General features: G+C 34.1%; 1 protein-coding gene across 2 annotated transcripts in view; it reads left to right on the top strand.

Moving 5' to 3' along the window:
* The first annotated feature begins 323 nt into the window (after positions 1 to 323).
* LOC126978484 (uncharacterized) overlaps positions 324 to 20772 on the top strand; it is a 64187-nt gene continuing 43738 nt past the window's right edge. For both annotated transcript variants that reach the window (XM_050827313.1, XM_050827312.1), the window contains exon 1: positions 324 to 770. The gene's annotated coding sequence lies outside the window, so the exon portion shown is untranslated. The remainder of the gene's footprint in view (positions 771 to 20772) is intronic.

Here is a 20772-nt window from a genome sequence, read left to right as displayed (position 1 = left end):
GGACTGATCTTCGTGGAAATCTTTGGGGGATGATGATGATATAAGGGCCTTAGTTTGTGCCTGTCTCCAGTAGTTGTAACTCATAGTCAGTGGAATACTGTAAAATAAATTTCAGATAGATTATTAGATTTAGACAAAATACACAAGAAATGTTATATTTAATATTTGTATCAGCGCTCACCCCGGGGAAATCTGGCCAATACTGGTGAACGTGAGTGCATATCATGGAAACAAGTCAGAACAAATTATTTTTATTTAAAAAAAAGTATGTCTAAAGGATTCTACCCACTACAACGTATCATACTATGAACGTGCTATGAACGTGTCAGGCAAAAAAAAATTCTCTGTATTAAAAAGTATGAGACCATGCCCACTAGCCCGTTCCGTTACCGACCAGCACCGTAGCGTGCCATACACGGAGCGACAAGTATTGTCGGCGAGAATATTTTGCCGGTGGCGATACGCTCTGTGCATGACACGCGACGTTGCCACACCGGTGCGCGCAGGCGGCGAAACGGTGAGCACCCGCGTTATAACCGCGTAAGATGGCCATTATATACGGGTTGCCACTCTTCTCTTTCTATTAACCATTTTGTCACCATCGGTTCAAGTAGACACACGTACGCGTTCGCTGTAATATGGACGACGAAAATTGATCGAAATTGTTCGCAATCACGAATTTATATATAATTTAAAACATCCAAAATATATGGATTATGTCAAGAAATACATTGCGTGGAAGGAAATTGGGGAACAACTAAAACAATGTGGTAAGTTTTCTAATTTTATTTAATAATGTGTTTGTAATATTAACCGCCTCTGTGGTCCAGTGGTCTAGGCGTTTGCCTTAAGACCCGGAAGTTGTGGCTTCGATTCCCACGGGAGACATCTTTAGTTTCCAGTTTATTTAGGATATTGCAGGCTGAATCACTTGATTATCTAATAAGAATCCTTAAGTATCTTAGGTATTCATGTCCCTCAGTCCAAAATCCTCACTTCTATTTATTTATATACTTAACATCATTTAGGACTATTTTTTATCATAGTCGAAAATGATTTTCAGAAGAGAGCTGTTTTATTTTTTGAGTTACATACGTTTGATATAAACATGACTAAATAATTGAATAAAAGTAATAATAATAAATAGATAAATTTTACCAATAAAGGTCTCTTAAATTGGTATCTTGATGTTATGCAATGAAAATAGTGGCGGGTACTTGTAACTTAATAAGAACTGCAAAACAAATTATTATATTATCTGTATAATATTTACATCATCATAATTTAAATTAAGTTACCAATGAGTCCTACATTCTTTACAATTTCTTTAGTTCACTAGTTTTATTATTACTTTTATTAAGAAAACCAGTCCGATTGTCCTTCTGACGTTTGAAAGTAATCTGCGAATTGATTGCGTACATCAAAAGCTACAGAATTTGCATTACCCCCTTGACGTCCCAGATTGTTGAATCGTACACGATTATTTTTTTCCCCGAATGTTGTAGATTCTCCGCGTCTTATGAAATTATACTAAATAGAACAGTTGTTAGAACAATCTTTTCCGCATACTCGGGCTTTAAATGTAAACGTCTTTTATAAATTCGAAATTTTTGACTTAAAATTCCAAAAGCATTTTCTACTACACGTCGAGCTCGACAAAGACGATAATTAAATTGGCGTTTCTTAGGATCAGTTATTGATTGTTGTGATGGATAAGGTCTTAACAAATTATTTCTTAAAGGGAAAGCTTCGTCTCCAAATATTACACATGGCATCTTTACAGTCGACCCAGGAAGATATTTATCATCAGGAAGCTTGAATTTATTTTTTTATATCGCTTTTCCCATTTTTGATTTCAACAATATACCGCTATCACTATATTTACCAAAAGCGCCTACGTTAACGGCAACGAAGTTATAATTAGCATCAAACAAAGCCAAAAGAACAATTTAAAAATGTTTTTTATAATTAAAATGCATAAAATACATACAAATTATAATAAACCACTATTTGGAGGTGCTACAATCAAGACATGTTTCCCATCAAGAGCACCGCAGCAATTAGGAAAAATTCCACTTATTCCAAAATTCTTCAATATTTTTTTCCCATTGTTCTGTTGTAGGTATTGCAATAAATTTCCGTAACATTGTATTTATTATAGCACCACAAACATCAGTAACTGCTCGTTTCACGGAGCTTAGTCCCATACGAAATCTAAAAGCTATCGAAGTAAAGGAATCGCCAGTCGCTAAGTACCTGTAATGAAGAATGTAATAATTAATCCAATGTAATGCGATAATGTCATTCATCATCATATCAGCCTATATTCAGCAGTGGACAGCAATATACTGTCCCAATCCCCAATCAATTTCCAACGCGACCGGTCCAATGCGATTATAATGACATTAATTAATTAAAATTTTATTTTACAGCTATTGCTTGTATACAACGATGGCAATCTCTTAGAGAATTATACAGGAGGGTTTTAAATAAAAAAAGAAAGGAAAAGCGGACAAGCGGCCAAAAAGATTAAATCATGGAAATATGAAAATGAGGACAGAAAAACTTAAGATTCCATTGAACTTTTTTTTATGGAATAGGAGGACAAACGAGCGTACGGGTCACCTGGTGTTATGTGATCACCGCCGCGCACATTCTCTTGCAACACCAGAGGAATCACAAGAGCGTTGCCGGCCTTTAAGGAATGTGTACGCGCTTTACAACTTACAAGCGATGATGAACAGACAACAGATTATATATATAAATATATATATATATATATATATATATATATATATATATAATTATTCAACATAAACTTTGTTACAAAAATTATTAAGTATACCTAAGAATTTGGTATTTTCATCGGCGTCAGTTTAATCATAACACTACATAGATATTATAAAATTCTCGTGTCAAACTCTCCGAAACGGTTAAACCAATTTGTTTGAAAATTTGTGTGTACATCGGGTAGGTCTGAGAATCAGCCAACATCTATTTTTAATACCCCTAAAGGGTCACCCACCCCTAAATTTTTTTTTTAATTTAGCAGACATAGGCACCGTTGTGGTACCCATAATCTAGCCGGCATCCCGTGCAAAGGAGCCCACCTGTACCTGCGCGTCAGACAAACAACAATCTCTTCATCTTAATATAATCTCTAATGTATATCTTAATATAATCATAAGTACACAACCTGAACACGCTTTAACGTGGCTTGTTCATTCTTAATTGACTAAGTTCCATAAGTATACACATTACACCTGATTGACGACAATACCTGTTTATATTTTGGACTGGTCTTAGATCTGTGACAATGACAGAATTCAATACAATCGGCCATCCCTTGCAGATCCAGTCGTTAGGGTCTGTTTTGATGAATCAGTCAGTCTATTATTATATCTTTATTCCACTCGTATCATCACTCCGGCTGCTGTTTTCCTGAATCGCTGCGCCTTTGGGAATAGAGGATACTCCTACTTTAAGAGCCGGCAACGCATCTTTTGACACCTGTTGTTGCGGATGTCCACGGTTGCGTCACCACTCCCGATCAAGTGAGCCTCTTTCCCGATTACCCCTTCTTATATAAAAAAATATCAACACTTTGGTAATTAAATTATTAAAACTTTCGTGAGACATTCTTAACTTATGTGCACGCTAATCTCAGACACAACTAAACTGATTTGAATGTATTTTTCAGTTATTTGTTGTGGTGGGTTCTCGTAATGCTTGCTTTTATTCCAATTAATTTTTTGTAAATACAATTATTCAATTAAAAGCCGCAGTTGTCCGCTCGTGTTATCTTAATATATATAAATCCAGTGTCGTAATGTTTGTTTCCCGTAAACTCCTAAACTAATGAACGGATTTTAATGAAGATTTACTTCATTGATTGCATTTTAGTCCAACTTAAGAGATAGGATAGTTTTTATTTCGATTTAGAACCCATTATTATTTTTATTTATAATATTTCTTTTGTATATTTGACATATTTTTTATGAGATAATTTATTGACGCATGGTTTGACAGTTCTGCGGTGAAACAATTCCATTATAACAACGGCATATAACGGCAGCATATTTTACGAAATAATTCTTGATGTTATGAAATATTATTGACAAATTCATATAAAACAGTATTTTATTTATTATTTACAGAATAACTTCTGTCGGGTCAGCTAGTATGATTTTATATTAGTACATAATAGGATTGATACCTAGGTATAAAGTATAACTAACTAACATAAACATTAATATTGTTCGTGTAATATTCCCATATTTTAATAACTCTCTTTAGTTCCAGACGGCTAATACTTGGGCTTACATAGCCGTCACTTCCAGGATACACAACTTAATTTACAAGTTAGTTTAGCTATAAAATGTAATCCTCTCTTGAAGTTAGAGCCGGTGTAATCCGAGCGTTATATTATAATACTTGTGAGGGTCAATCGACTTAGTAAACTGCTTAGATTTATGGGATTTAATATTTAAAACTAAGTCGTCAGATTAGTTATCTTTTTGTTTTAGTTAAAAAGGGTTTAGCATGGTCAAGGGCCAAACAGAAAAAAAACAGTACAGTACTTGTACGAATAAAGAATAACAGAAATATTATTCAATTAGGTCAAAGTGACACTTATGAATGACAGATATTTATATGATTACTAGCTGACCCAGCAAACGTTGTTTTGCCGATATTAAAATCGCGATACAAAAGTAACTGTTGATCGTAGATGGGTGAAAATTTGAAGTTGTATGTATTTTTTAATGCTGACTCATAAACAAATTTAAAAAAAAATCGTGTGGACCACCCGTAACATTTAGGCGGATGAAAAATAGATGTTGTCCGATTCTCAGACCTACCCAATATGCACTCAAAATTTCATGAGAATCGGTCAAGCCGTTTCGGAGGAGTTCAAAGTTTAACACCATGACACGAGAATTTTATATATTATATAAGATTTAAATGATACTATGAGTCATTTGAGTTTTAATGAGATGGAGTGGCAAGAAATTTATCATTTTACATTATATTTTATTCAATGTATGTAAAGAGATGCGTCGAAATTTCTCGAACTTTCTGACTAATTCGTTAAAATTAAGAAAAAGAAGTGATTAATCATTAAAAAACTCAAAAGTTTAACGGGTGCAGTAGATGTAACAATTAGCATACACTGTAAATAAGTAAAGGTCGTCTCGTAATATTGTGCGAGCAATTAATTTGATGAAATTGATTGAGCTTAGTAATTGTTATCTATGACCTGCTTGTGGCATTTCAATCAACGATCTATTGCACGATTGCCCGTAGCCATGCCAAATTGCATATTAATTAAGAATCTCACCGGAATTTACACTCAGGAATGCTCACATAATTTGAATAATTATGGATTACCGTAAAATAACGCCTAATTAAATAAATTTATAACCGACTTCGTAAAAGTGGAGGTTCTCTTTCGATTGGACTTTTTTTATGTATGTGCACCGATTACGCTGAGATTTATGATCCTGTTTTCATGATGTGGAATTTTTGCCATTTGGCATAGGTTCGCTACCTATATATGGGTTTGAAGTCGGTGGCCAAGCGAATGTAATAACAGGTAGGTACCTACACTCGCCACGCGTGACTTTGAGCGCGATAGCTTCATCTACAACCAAACAACGCAAGCGGGCAAGCAAACGACTTCAACCGTATCAATAGGTAGCTCAAACAAATAATAGTATTTTATTAATATTAAAGGTTTGCATAGGAGGTGTAATAAATTAAATCTTTATAAACTTATTTTAAACTTTTGAGTTTTTGAAGTCGGTTTTCTTAATTCTTATAAAAGTTCGTGTGAAATAAATAATGTTTATTTTTGAAAATATTAAATTTTTTTTTGGTTTTCATAAAAAGTAAGTGTTTTATTAAAATATTGCGTGTATGTTAAAAGCCACGGCTATGATTGCTGTACTTCGTGAGCATATTTTAATTAAAAGTTTGGTTGATGTATTCTCAATGCGGTCAATATTATTTTATGTGTGTTACTCGCTGGCAGGGTTTTTAAGCAAACACAGATAATATATCTATAATGAACGTTTTACATTTTTTTTTTCAGAAACTGTCAATTTTCATAGTGGATAGTATAAATGGAAGCAGGCTATTTCTAATGGGGCTAATAAAGGCTTATTTCATTATAATCTGATTTAAGAAAAAAGTTACAGTAATTTAATAATGTTTGCAATTTCGTTTAAAACTTAGGTTCGAGATATGTAGCGGTAATTATTATTTCATTTAGTTATAAAATGAAGTGAAAATATTTTTCCTGACAAGAGGCTTCTTGTAAGTATGTTTGTCAGTTTGTCACAGAACTCTTTTCTGACGATTTAGATGAAATGATGTTTTTTTGTACTTTGGATGCATTGCATTTTTAATTTAGGCTATTTTCCCATTGAGGGTCTTACGTGCCGCAAGTACCAACGGTATTGCGATAACATTAGTTCACCTTTTGGAACTTGCTTTAGAACTAACTGAGTGGCCAGTATTACTTCGAGGAAGTTTTTGTACATTACAGCGTTACACAGCCGAGTGTGACCGCTTATTCTCATTCAATACATTAATGTCGTTTTGTGACTGTTACGGACAGATAATTACGAATCATACTCAAACATATAAAAAATAAAATCTTGGTGTCTCAAATGTTAGTGCGTGAAATGTTGATAAGAGCAAAAGTTATATCTTATAAAGTTTAGTCGCAGATTGTTCCATTTTAGATTCTTCAGGTAATGTAAAACAGGATAATGCTGTGAGACACGGGAATGAAATAAAGTTTTCCACTCAAGATGTCTCGCTGTATTACGTCATCAACGACGTAGCGACCAAGACGCTCTTTATAGCGAGACATTTCATCAAGATTATATATTTTCTTTTCACGACGCGCTCGAATCCATCGCTTTGATAGACGATATCTACTGAAAAGAAATCCTTGATTTTTGTACTTTAATGAAATCAAATTCTGTTTTTAAAAAAGAGGGATCAATCTTATCAGCTGACCTATTTCGATAATATCAATTTGAATTAGGTATTTATGTATGATGTATTGTCATTGGGATTTTTTTACGTACTGGTATTCTAGCGTCCTTCTTTGTTCATATTCCCTCGCCAAATAAAAATACTTATAAATATACTACCTGAACCAGCGACCGTTGTATTGCCATTTAAAGTAATTAAAAAAATTCAATAATTAAAATTTCTGGGGTATAAAAATTAGATGCAACCGATTCTCAGAGCTACCAGATATATCGTACTACAATAATTGTATTCGATTGCCATCTTGCTAAAGGGTATATAGCGGATTTTTGGATGGAACAGAATAATAGAAAAATCGCGATACAAAATAGTTGTAGATGGTAGAAGGGCGAAAATTTTAAGTTGTATATATTTTTAATGCAGACCTACCCGATAGGAGGAGTTTGGTAACAAACACCGGGACACGTGAATTTTATATATTGGATAGTCCAACATCAATAAATTCAATTAGTTTGCGTTAATTAGTACGGATGGGGAGACAGTATTCTGTGCATGAACAAGCTTTTCTAAGAGAGTTTCCCAAATTTTCTTGCATTTACTGCGGTCTCAAGCCTTGCAATTATCCTAGGACGGTCGCTAGGGACTGTGTAATTGGAATAATGCCACCACAAATCGAGCTAGTAAAGAAAACGGCGCTAGAAATATTTGGTTCACATTGCATTAATTGCTAAATACAATCATGAACAAAAAGTTTAGGCTAACTCTTCGTTCAGGTAAGCTGCAGGTCAGTCGCGATAATTTTACTCTAGAGCCGTTTTCAATAAACTTCTCTAAAGTTGCTAAGACAACGCGACATGTGAAGAGAATATGTGGCTTTATTATAAAGGTGTATTATAGATTTGCCCTTAATGTCCACTGGAGCAAAACCTTGATTCTTCTGTTGTAGCTATATCACTAATCCGAGGTAATGGGTCCCAATCTTATTGAACTATATTCTTCAAATGTGTATGGTATGAAAGAACAGTCATAAAAACTTCTTTAATTTTCTTTCCGTGATTGTCTATAAGCAATCTGATATTTATCACGAACAGCTCTCTTGTGCTGCTTAAAAACTACATTAATCTCAGCAGTACGGCCCTTGAGTAAAATTTATACAATAACATCAATAGCATTTGAATCTAATCCAAAATATAGTAAATATTAGAGCTTTTTGAAGGATCATTGCGAAAATCAGGCTTTTTAACAACAATCACCTCATGAACGTTTATTGGCTGACATTAAAGTTAGGGTATGTTTTTAACCAATCAGAATAAAGTCTCTTGTGGCAATCGTGGCTCAAGTTATTACAGTTTCAGATGTTCAAAGTAACAATAACGGCGCCTATTTCAGCCGTGAAGCAGTAATGTGTAAACATTACTGTTTTTTGGTCTGAAGGGCGCCGTAGCTAATGAAATTACTAGGCAAATGTGACTTAACATCTTATGTCTCAAGATGACGAGCGCAATTGTAGTGCCGCTCAGAATTATTAGGTTTTTCAAGAATCCTGAGTGGCACTGCATTGTAATGGAAAGGTATCAATTACCATCAGCTGAACGTCCTGCTCGTCTCGTCCCTTATTTTCATTAAAAAAACAGATTTGCGACAATCTGTATTAGATTACTAAAGCCCTTCTCAATCATTCTATCCTTTTCACAATAATCCGATTTATTTGAGTATCCTACGATGTTTGTATTACAAGCATTAATTATTATGTAGGTTTACCTTCTCTTTAGGGGTGGCAACATTCTTGAGAGTCTCTTGTTGATTCAAGAGAGCGTGGGGTACGTCGTTCACTACAAGGCGACCCGCACACTCATATGAACTCCTTTTCACCAGCAACATTACATATTAAATAGAAGTCACTAATGAAGTATTTATATTATCTAAGCATTGATAACATTTTACTACTATATGAGAAATAAATAATGCCACTATCGGTTATTTTCGGGTGATAAAGAATTATGAAGTTGCACTTGTATACGTTGCGCGGTCACAGAATAATGATTTTCCGACACAATGAAGTAAGTCTATTAATCTCCATCTAGCCACCACCATAATATGAAGTGAAATTATTTTAATCAATGTATTATTTAGTAAGCAATACCGGCTGAACTTATCAACAAACAACAATGGTAACTAAGAAAGACGTCAGCGTACCTACTACAGTTTTTCATTCAATATTTTATCTTCCTATGCTGCGGCTATATTGTCGCTATAAGACAAAGATTTGCGTTTCCAAGACATGCCTTTCATCTGCAAAATGAGTATTATTCTTACGTGATTGTTTAGAATCTAATGTGAATAACAAACGAATGCTTGCTAATAATTCTTCTTCCTCTTCAAGTGCCTCTCCATTACTGGAGGTCAGCAGTCCGTTTTTTAAGCTTCTCCTTCTCAATGGCTAAGCGGAATAGTTCTTAGACTGTCTTGATGTCAGTCCACACCCTTATATTTCCGAGCCAAGACTTCTATATTTTTCCAACTCCTCTTTTTTTTGTTTATCTAAAAGAAAAACCTCAACATGACTTTAATTCATACAAATACTGAACAAACAATAAAGTTTGCTTCGAAAGGCTTAAACAATAGAAACTTTAGTTAAGTTGGAATGTATTGCAGGCTCTGTCAACAGGAAAATGGCGAACCCGGCTGTCGCTTTTGGATATTTACGGCCACGACTCGACGAATATTCGCATATTTTTGTTTCCTCAGCTGAATTAACTGGGCAAGGTTCATAAATTCAGTTTAACAGTGCGTCCGATTAAAGTTCGGAAAACTTTACCTGTAAATTGAAAGGATATTAATTATTTTATAAGGAGAGAACGAAACGAAGGAAGATTTAAGGAATTATTTTTCAGGACTATCTACTTTAAGACTAAACGAGCGTTAGTTAATTATTATATCTCATGTTAGTAAGCATGATATTAATATTATTCGTGTATCCGATATTGCCTTCTTTAATCTTTATATTAATAGATACTTGATAAGGACAACTTCTATCCCTATTTAAGGATATTGTCTGGCATGAGATTATGTTAGTTTTGGTTGAGTAGAAAGTTACATTGAGAAAAAATGGAGTAAGTACAAACCTCAATAATTGTTCACGTTCTATTTGGAGTTTACTTTTTAAGAATCGATTTTCATATAAGGCGCCCGGTATGAGAAAAATATGGATGGTAAAATCTACTCATCAAATCTCATAGTAACGTTTTTGGTGCGCATCATTTCTGCGCACCTTTCACTTTCTTGTATTTTGAAGCTTTATTATATTATTGAAATTGATTTATTATTATACTTTCATAAAGTTAAGTGGAAATTCTATAAATTATGGAAGAATGTGGTGTAAATAATAGTGCCGGAAAATCTGATAAGGACGTAGGTACTAAGTAAGTTACTATTTATACATTACAACACTATGATATGTATTGTATATAAAATAAACATGTGTGCTTTGTATTTATTAAATATTTAATTATTCAATATAGTTCATACAAATTTATATTAGCTATGCACATAGTTAAATGTTTAATTGAACATGGAGAGTATATATAGCGCATTTCACGCCAAATAGACAATTTTTAACCTAACCTTTTATTTTATTTTTTTAATTACTATAATATTTTTAAAGTTATTATAATTTATTATGATCTATTAACTATTTTTGTAGTTTCAGTTACGATAATTAATGATTCGATAATATAATTAAAATGATGTAATCATGTAAGATTTACTTAAATGTAAAATATTTGATATATTATATCAAATAGTCGTAAAAAATGTAAATAAAATAAAAATATATATAATATTCTTTAAGAATTTTCATAAATGCGTTTATTTACCCTTACATATGATGTCGATCTTTTTTAATTAATACGCTTTTATTAGCTTCTGCTGTATGTCTGTTTCAGGGGCGTGCATTCAATATAGGCAAATAGGCAGATACAAATAAATATTACTTGAAATATCTGTGATGCTGAAAATTATGTTCGATCACTATTACTTTACAATACCTTCAAGTAACAACACGAAGAACATCGCAAAAACAGGGGAAAGCGAATTAATATTATTATTACCTACTTAATATTAGACCTACTTACAATATGTAGAAAAATATATTAGTTTTCAATGATAAGCAGACCGATTGTAATGTGTATTTTTTTATTTTGAGTTTATAAGTTTGAAAATTATAAGGATTGAGATTAAAGTTGTTTTTGAACAAATGTTTCATATACATATTATTACAATAATTAGAGTTCACATTGGATCATGGATGAGACACAGCTACTGCCTCTACTGGTGACTTAAGAAATATGAAAGTACACATTACAATATCACGTCATTATAATAATATTATTAGTGATCGTGAAGTCGATGTTCAATTTATGCAACATCATAAATGCATGGAAAATCTACACAGTGATTGTAATTTGTGTCTTTACCGCTAGAGGGCAGTGAAAATGAAAATATCTATATCACAGTTAATTTTAATAACAAAATCATTAAAAAAAACTACGCGTAACTATTATGGTTATGGAGCTACAATAGGAAAACTAATTTACATATTCTGAAGCTAATAAAAAAGCGGACTCTATGTTATTTTTTAAAGAGTTTAATTTAAATCATATCAATATACAATTATTTTGTTGAAAATATACGATGAATAATTAATTAAATTAAAATTGTGCTGTGCAATACCAAAATTTTTAACTACATAATTGTACTTGTACCTACCTAGAGGGATAAAAACTTAAATATTAGGTTGACCACTTAATGGTCCCGAAACAATACGCGTATCACAATCAACTACAATATTTTGACCTCAAAACCTAGTGCTATCAAACTAAGCCCAACTACAACTAGTTTGATCTTCATACCTACCTTGCTGGAAAACCAATGCACGACCCCTGTCTGTTTGAAACCGACTCCATTGGACTTGATTTTGTTTAGTACCTGTTCAAAGACAATCGTTCTTGAGGAGTAAACTGCAGTCGTGCGTCGGAGCTGACAGACACACTTTTTTTTAAATATAAAGTTTGAAGTCGGCATTTGTTTGTATTTTACCTAATATAGGGTGCTATAGTGGTGAGAAAAAGTGGTATTTTTTACGAAGGACAATACCAGTACGATGTAAAGTATGGGAATATATACGTGCTAAAATATTCCTGAACTCTCTTACTTGAGATAAAAAACGTACCTATCGTTGACTTTTCTGTCCCAATAAACTTATCGACAGTAACTCACCTTATCCGTACAAGCTGTCTGTCAATGGGACGACGTATAGCTTACCAGCGATAGTAGATAGTTTGTATGGAAATTGCAATTCACGCGTCCCAATATAAGGCGATAAGAATGACTTATCGGGTAAAATTGGGACAGCTTCAAATTATTGACAGCTAATTACTGACAGAAGAAGGTAGTAATTTATCTCTATCTGTAGATAGTATATTGGGAACGGCCGTAAGTCTATTGAGTTAGTAACTATTTTGTTGGGCGATGTAATTAATTATCAAAGCCAAAATTGTTTGTCAACCCTGGTAAGCTGTCATGTCTGGGAACCAAATTATTAAACAGAAAGGCCTACGTGCCTATTTTATGTAGTAATTCTCTATTAGTTATTACTAGTCATGTCCATATCACGTAAAATATATAATATGTATTTTCATTCTGTTATTAAAGTACACACACATACATTTTACGATTATAAATCACTCCTACAACTAATACTATTTAATGTGTTACGCATAACCAAACAACACAATAAATAACAGAAACATCGGCAGTGTTACACACCGATACAAGATTAATACCACACAAAGTTCCAAAACTTACCAAAGTGGACATTTAAGAGGAAAGTCGCGCAGAACTCTACAAGGGAAACAATAAAATATACGGATCGCGACACATTACAGGGTTAGCCGAACACAGATATCGTAAATCAGAAGAACACATGAAATATCTGTCGGAACATAATCTGTGTAGCAATTCTACAGTTGTTATTATTTCGTGGTTTAGTATAGACTGCATCTGGTAATTTTAAATTAAAAGTGTCTTGTCAATTAATGGGGAGTTACTCAAATAATTTCCCCAAATAAATCTTTGGACAATATTTCATCGGTTATATTCAAGAGTCTGTATTATAGATCTTTTTTATGAAAATAAGGAATGAGACGTGGACGTTCAACTGGTGGTAATTGATACGCAATGGCAATAATAATGCAGTGCCGCTCAGGATTCTTGAAAAAACCCTGACCGGCATTACAACTGCGCTCGTTACCTTGAGACATAAGATGTTGTCTCATTTGCCCAGTAATTTCACTAGCTACGGCGCCCTTCAGACCGAAACACAGTAATGCTTACTACTATTAAGATCTGTTACATCTTTGGCACATCCGTGCATCAAATAAAGAAATAAAAAAAATCATCTCGCCTAGCCAACTGCTTCTAAGCTAAGAATAGGCAGGGTAGGCTTTAATGCTGCAACATGTTATAATGGAGCGGTTTGCATTCACCTTGAATGTGAAGATTTCTTTAATTATGTCTGTTACAGAACAAACGTCTGCAATAACCATTAAACCTTACAGCATGTAGATAGTTATTTGGTGTGCAGTGATCACAACATTCTTCCAAGAATTATTAACAGCAATATTGAAGAAACAGAAATTTGTTCAACAGAATATGAGTATTAGAGCTATTTTCAATATTAATATGAAGAGATTGAGTGCCAATAATTTATATCGATGTTAGGATCCATTTATAAGCTATGTAACTTCTACAACAAGATCAGAGAAGAGAGTGCATTGAACTAATTTTAATCTTATTAATTTGACACTGAAATGAAAACATTACGTTCAAATAAAAGTTGGTGGGCTTGCTTGCACTGTGCTTAAATCAAAACTTTGGCAACGCTTCCAAATAAAAACTCGTAAGCGAATGAAAGAACATTTCAAACACAATGAATCCTCACAACAAAGTAACTTTTCTCATTTCCAGTTTAAAACACGAAGTTAAACAGAGACATCAAACAGAATATTGGTTGACTCTACTATAAATAGATTAAAATTATATCCCGTTTGTTTCGTGGGATATATGCTCGTATGTCACTTGTTATTAATTTGCTATGTTTTAGTATGCCAATTTTATGAATAATTAATTTACTGTAAACTGAGTCTTGGCACAGATGGATATATAGGTACTTAGTATTTCATGTGACAATAACTATTTCTTTTAGCATTTAGAAAACCTTGAAAATTATAGTTACTAGTAATAGTAATATAATAATAACTTACCTTACTGCGAACGGATGAAATTTGTGAAATTCGAAAAATGGAAGCTTCTTTAGCCACCTTCAGCAACATATGGCAGAGGAAAACCCGTTCGGTTAAACTAAAAAAAAACTCCTCCTGATTCGGTCGGAACTTTTGCTACAGAGTCTCAGATTGTGTCTCGCTTGCAAAATACGGTAAGATGCGGTTGCTGTCACCTGGTCAAGGAGAGTGCAGTGACAAATTAAATGATATTGGGAGCCTTCCTCAGCCACCGTCGATTGCACGTGATAGAACAGTTCTCTGGACCCTTGTCCGTCATTTGGTTTAGACATAAATGGGAAAGTGACAGTGATATATCAACTTACAACAAGCCGCAGGAACGAAGAAGTTGAATTATTCATGAGTTCTATCTTTGTGTGACGACAAAGACGTTCGTAGCGATGGAATTGACGAAGTACAAATCTGACTCGGACACAGGATGAACAATACAGAATTGTATTTTTGTTAATTCTTGTTATACTTAATAAGAATTGAATAATAGAACAACATCTGACTGTTTCGGTTTACTTATTTCGGCATATTATTGAAAACAAAAAGGATGTAAATACTACGTAATAAGAGGTGGGAAAGCCTACGTAAAAATTTAGTTTAGTATTAAACATGCAGTCATTTGAAATAAGTTTGAAATAGTATATATAATAATTACAAGTTCGCGATTGGCCACGAAGTATAATCCGGCTAAGTTTGAAAGCGAACAGTTGCTTAAAAAGTAGTGGATTGCGATCTCCTTTTTTTACAAGCTTATAGCCGTCAACTGTCAATCTGTCAATGACTGCACGTTTCATACAATGAGTTGAGTTGCGCTAGGCTGATTAATATTATTGGCATATTAGTTGTGATGGATGGTTACTAATAATTTATTGTAATTACAGAGTTTTTGTAAAATAGTTTTAATATCACTCATCAGCACTACGATTTAATAGCAAAGTGGTAATGTAAAGAAAGATACACAGAGAATACCGGCTTTGAATTAGGTATTCCTATGCATACCCATAAAATTTTAATTTGAATAAAATTTCATTAACATTCATAGATTCTTGATTCCATCATTAGATCCCAAATATATATGTATATAAAAAAATACATAACTTGATAACCTCCGTATTATTGGCTCGGTTAGAATACTTCAATTGCCGTATAGTTTACAGGGCTTACGACGTCTTTAATTCCGCATCGTTCTTTTTAGAGTTACCCTCAAAATACCATATTATGTTCCCGTAAGGGTTTAAGTAGCGCTTAAATGAAATTCGCAGCACTAAAAATACCTAAGGTGACATCTATCTGTGTATCTTAATTTATTTATTTCACAGTGCACAGTAATTAATTTATTATCGTCAGACTCAAGACTCAATGAAACTCCCCACTAATTGCTTATTCGCTTCCAGCTCAGATAGACAGCATCTGCTTTGCTTTTTGTTCAAGTATTTCGGTGAATGGCGTCACATCCCGGATGAGCAAGATACGTGATTGACCTCCGGGGCCGCGACACCCTCAGTAATTGGTTCTTTGTGGCGCCACAATAACACGACTGTTAATACCAATTTATATTCCTTGCCTTGTGCAACTCGTATTGAAATACTAGCTTCCACCCGTCATTTTGCTGGCGAGGAATTCGTTATAATTCTTAATTATATAAAATAATCGCGCCAGATCGCGCTCCTTAAGACGATTCGAGCCGACTTCACCCGAACGCGTCTTACAAAGCAGAACGTGACAGCTTAATCTCATTCAGTACCCACTAAATAAATTGCTCAACACGCTTTCACTTCAATAAATAATCTCCCAGTTCAACCACAGTTATCTTTCTTGAGCTTAGGCTGGTTTAAGGTTTGAGGTTATGAATATTATACGATTACAAAATATATACGGACGAAGTCGCGGATTAATATAGTCATCATCATATATAAACCTATCTAAGTATTAACCAGTCATATCATCTATATACCAATTATCATCAATATCGTGTAAGCTGTTCTTGAGTTATAAAAGGACATACAGACAGATTGTCAAAAATGTCAAAAATTAAACTTTAATTTTTTATTGAAAAAGAAATAATAAATATACAACACAAATACACACATTGAACCATATTTTTAGGGTTCCGTAGCCAAATGGCAAAGAACGGAACCCTTATAGATTCGTCACGTCTGTCTGTCTTGCCGTGCGTATGTCACAGCCACTTTTTTCCGAAACTATAAGGACTATAATGTTGAAACTTGGTAAGTAGATGTATTCTGTGAACCGCATTAAGATTTTTAAACAAAAAAAGAAAAAAAAAACACAAATTTTGGGGGTTCCCCATACTTAGAACTGAAACTGAAAATTATTTTTTCATCAAACCCATACGTGTGGGATCTATGGATAGGTTTTCAAAAATGATATTGAGCTTCTAATATTATTATTTTCTAAACTGACTATTTTGCGCGAGAGACACTTCCAAAGTGGTAATGTGTGTGTGTGTGTCCCCTGTAACTTCTAAAATAAGAGAATAATAAAACTGAAAATAAATATATGATGTACTTTACCATTCAAACTTCCACCGAATATTGGTTTGAACGAGATCTAGTAAGTAGTTTTTTTAATACGCCATAAATCTCATTATCAATAACTTAATTGAAAAAAAAATACATTATTAAAAAAACATCGATAAAAGTTACAACGAAATACAAGAACTTTTATATTCTGTTACTTGCTGTCACGGAACCCTTCTTGGCGAGTCCGACTCCCACTTGGCCGCTTTTTTATACTCAGTTTATGCACTTAATATGTGGATTGTTACAGTAATTGTTACGTTAATCTTGTTGATCAATCACAACTAACTGGTGTTATTTGAAATAAAACACTTTTTACAAAGTCTTTTAATTAAATGTATAACACTCGTGTTAATCAAAGAAAATACTATGGTATTCTTTTGTTTAACACCTTTTTTTATGAAAATAAGGTACGGGACGAGGTGGACGTTCAGCTGATGGTTATTGATACGCCCTGCCCGTTACAATGCAGTGCCGCTCAGGATTCTTCAGTAATGCTTACTTATTACTGCTTCACGGCAGAAATAGGCGCCGTTGTGGTACCCATAATCTAGCCGGCATCCTGTGCAAAGGAGCCTCCCACTAGTTAACCTATATTCTGTAGTCCCTTTTAGCCTTATTTTCTACATTATATAATAATCCTTTATTAAAATTGTAACGCAGTAGCTTACCTGAAAATAAATAAATAGTCTACGTGTCTTCAGAACCTGTTTTTTCGTCGTAAATAATTGAAGCCGTTTGAAGTTAGATCGCATCGACCGCTATAACTCTATGTAGGACAAGTTCAATCAACTATTAAATTGGCGGACATCGTAAGTTAAATGGACTGTGCTGTTCAAATTGGTTTTGGGTCACAAATCGGGAATTGAAAACTGTATTGGTAGCCAGGCATAATGTTCATAAGTATTGAAATATGAAATACTCAAATATTTAATATTTTTAGGTTTTTTCACCTAATTTGTATCCAAATGTTTTTGGTTTTCTTTAGTGTTAATTCCGCCAATATTTGTCTTTAAACAATTCGACACGTGTTTCGACTCTACACGAGGCATCCTCAGGACACGTTGACTCGCCAAACTCTGGCACGAGACTCGAACAGAGTGCCTCGTGTAAAGGTGAAACACGTGTCGAATTGTTTAAAGACATATGTTGGCGGAATTAACTAAAGAAAACTCTAAATAATTGGATAATTATGAATTTCCACAAAATAACGCCTACTTCAATGAATTTACTAATTTGTAGATAAGTTAATGTGCTGTATTTTTGAAAGATTTCAGGTTTCCATACGTCTAAAATAGTGATGCAATCTTTATTGTATCTTTCGGCTGTCAAGAACATTTTTCGTTCAAATACGTAGAGGTGAGGTACCAGATATTTTTCTTATGAAATCGGAGGACAAACGAGCGTAAGGGTCAACTGGTTTTGGGTGATCACCGCCGCCCACATTCTCTTGCAATACCAGAGGAAGCACAGGAACATTGCCGGCTTTCAAGGTGTACGCGCTTTTTTTGAAGGTACCCATGTCGGATCGTCCAGGAAACACCGCACAAGGAAGCTAGTTCCACAGGTTTACCAGGTACCAGTTAAAGTCCATTATATCTACCTGTCTTAATTGAACATCAATTAGAAACGTCTGTCCGTTCAAGCTATGAAAATGGACAAGTGTGAGTCGAACTCACATAATGGTTCCGTTCGTTACTTTTGTAACATAAATATTATTATTTTTAATTTGCATGGCAGACATTTTGTCATTCACTATCTCAGTTTATCTAATTGTTATATTTTAGCTTTGATAATTTATACGTCTAGAGAGAGTCTCTTGCTGTTAGACAACCGATAAAAACAGGCCAGGAATATTAGTTTAGTGTGCGTGACAAGCTTACACTCGCGATTTGTATGACACTTAGCTTCCGTGTGCGTGAATTGCTCAAAATAGAGGTTAGTTCTAAAGTTTTTTTGTCTATTTTGTCGAAGTTTTCACAGCTGTCATAGTCTATCTAGACATATGTCTAATCTATGGTAATGGTTGACACACTCTGTCAACTCAATTTTCCTGCAATGCCTACTGGCACTTGGACAGGCGTACTAACAGTGGAGTCCTAAAAATGAAACAAACTTTAAATGATTGTCTACATATGACTCCTGTAGCCCAGTAGTTAATAGTACCTTGTCTACTGATCTAGAGGTCTCGGGTTCGAATCCCCGTAGTTGCAATTTATATAATGAATATGAATGTTTGTTTCCGAGTCATGGATGTTAATATGTATTTATGTAAGTTTAAGTATGTATATTGCATTAAATATATCTTGTCGTGTACCCATAGTACAAGCTATACCTAGTTTGGGGCGAGATAATTTGTCTAAGAGTGTGTCAATATTATAATTATTATTGTTTGCCTAATTTTGTAAACACAGAAGTTTGATCTTTTTGTAGCTCCTGAGTCCTGTTACAGCTTCAAGTATGCATCGAGTCACGTCGATACCGCGGCATCTATTTGCTGAGTTCCTGAGACACCTACCTGGTTTCGTCATTATCAACCCATTATTTCAAACTCATTATAGAAATTCTCTATCTGATTGCAAAATATACGTCTAGCTAGACCAATTCATCCTCTTAGTTCAAATTTATTCTTGTGCCGTCAAGCTTCTTCTCTCCGTGTCCCAACCACATTAACATTATAATCTTAGTACTAGTGGGAGGCTCCTTTGCACCGGATGCCGGCTAGATTATGCGTACCACAACGACGCCTATTTCTGCCGTGAAGCAGTAATGTGTATACATAACTGTGAATCGGCCTGAAGGGTGCAGAGAGAAATTAGCAAAATAGAGAAATTACTGGGCAAATAAGACTTGACATCTTATGTCTCAAGGTGACGAGCGCAGTTGTAGTGCCGCTCAGAATTTTTGGGTTTTCCAATAATCTTGTGCGGCATTGCATTGTAATGGGCAGGGCGTATTAATAAATCATCAGCTGGACGTCCTGCTCGTCTCGTCCCATATTTTCATCAAAAAATAGTAACTTCGAGAAGCCCACACCACTTTATAACTACAGAATATATAATAATGTTTGTATATCTCCACGAGCCACTTCCTTGGCACCCGCCATTGTCCATTGTCCACAAACAAAACATGTAATTCGCGAAGTTATTAACACTCACAACAATAATGTCGCCTTTGTTATGTGACACAAGCTACTCGTACGTCTGTACAAATATTATATTTTTCATATATAAATCCAGTGTCATGATATTTGTTTCCATTGAATTCCTAATCTAATGAACGGATTTTAATGGGGATTACTTCATGAAGTGCAGTTTAGTCGAACTTGAGAGATAGGATAATTTTTATTTCGATTTGGAACCCATAATTATTTTTATTTGCAATATTTGTTTTGTATGGACATATTTTCTATGGGAGAATTTATTGACGCAAACGCGAAACACAACTGTGACTACCGAGCGGGTCTCTCTTAGTCGACGTCAGCTCACTTTATCTGAACGATTATTATAACGTGACGGCTCAGTCTCATTCAATACCCATAAAATAAAGTGAGCGACGGTTTTCTTAACTGAAAACCGTTTCAAAAAAAAATTCACTTAACATCAATTGGGCCCCATTTTCGTCAATTGATGACTTACAAAACGCATAAAAAATGGATGGTGCTTCTAATTTTCCGCTTGGTCTCAATCTTTATCGGCAATTTTAATTAACCGAATAATTACCTAAACAATAATTAAAATATACTTACAACTTTCTGTATGAAATTAAGACTGGTGTAACAGTTTTGAGATGAAAGTCTGTAATATCAAAGTACAAAGGTGATGTCATTGATATGGAAGAGCGTGGCCTTCTGGCACAGGTGTTTCTCACTTAATAGA

Source organism: Leptidea sinapis, chromosome Z, assembly GCF_905404315.1.
Source record: "Leptidea sinapis chromosome Z, ilLepSina1.1, whole genome shotgun sequence".
Classification (NCBI taxonomy): Eukaryota; Metazoa; Arthropoda; class Insecta; order Lepidoptera; family Pieridae; genus Leptidea; species Leptidea sinapis.
This window is presented reverse-complemented; position numbering and strand designations above follow the sequence as displayed.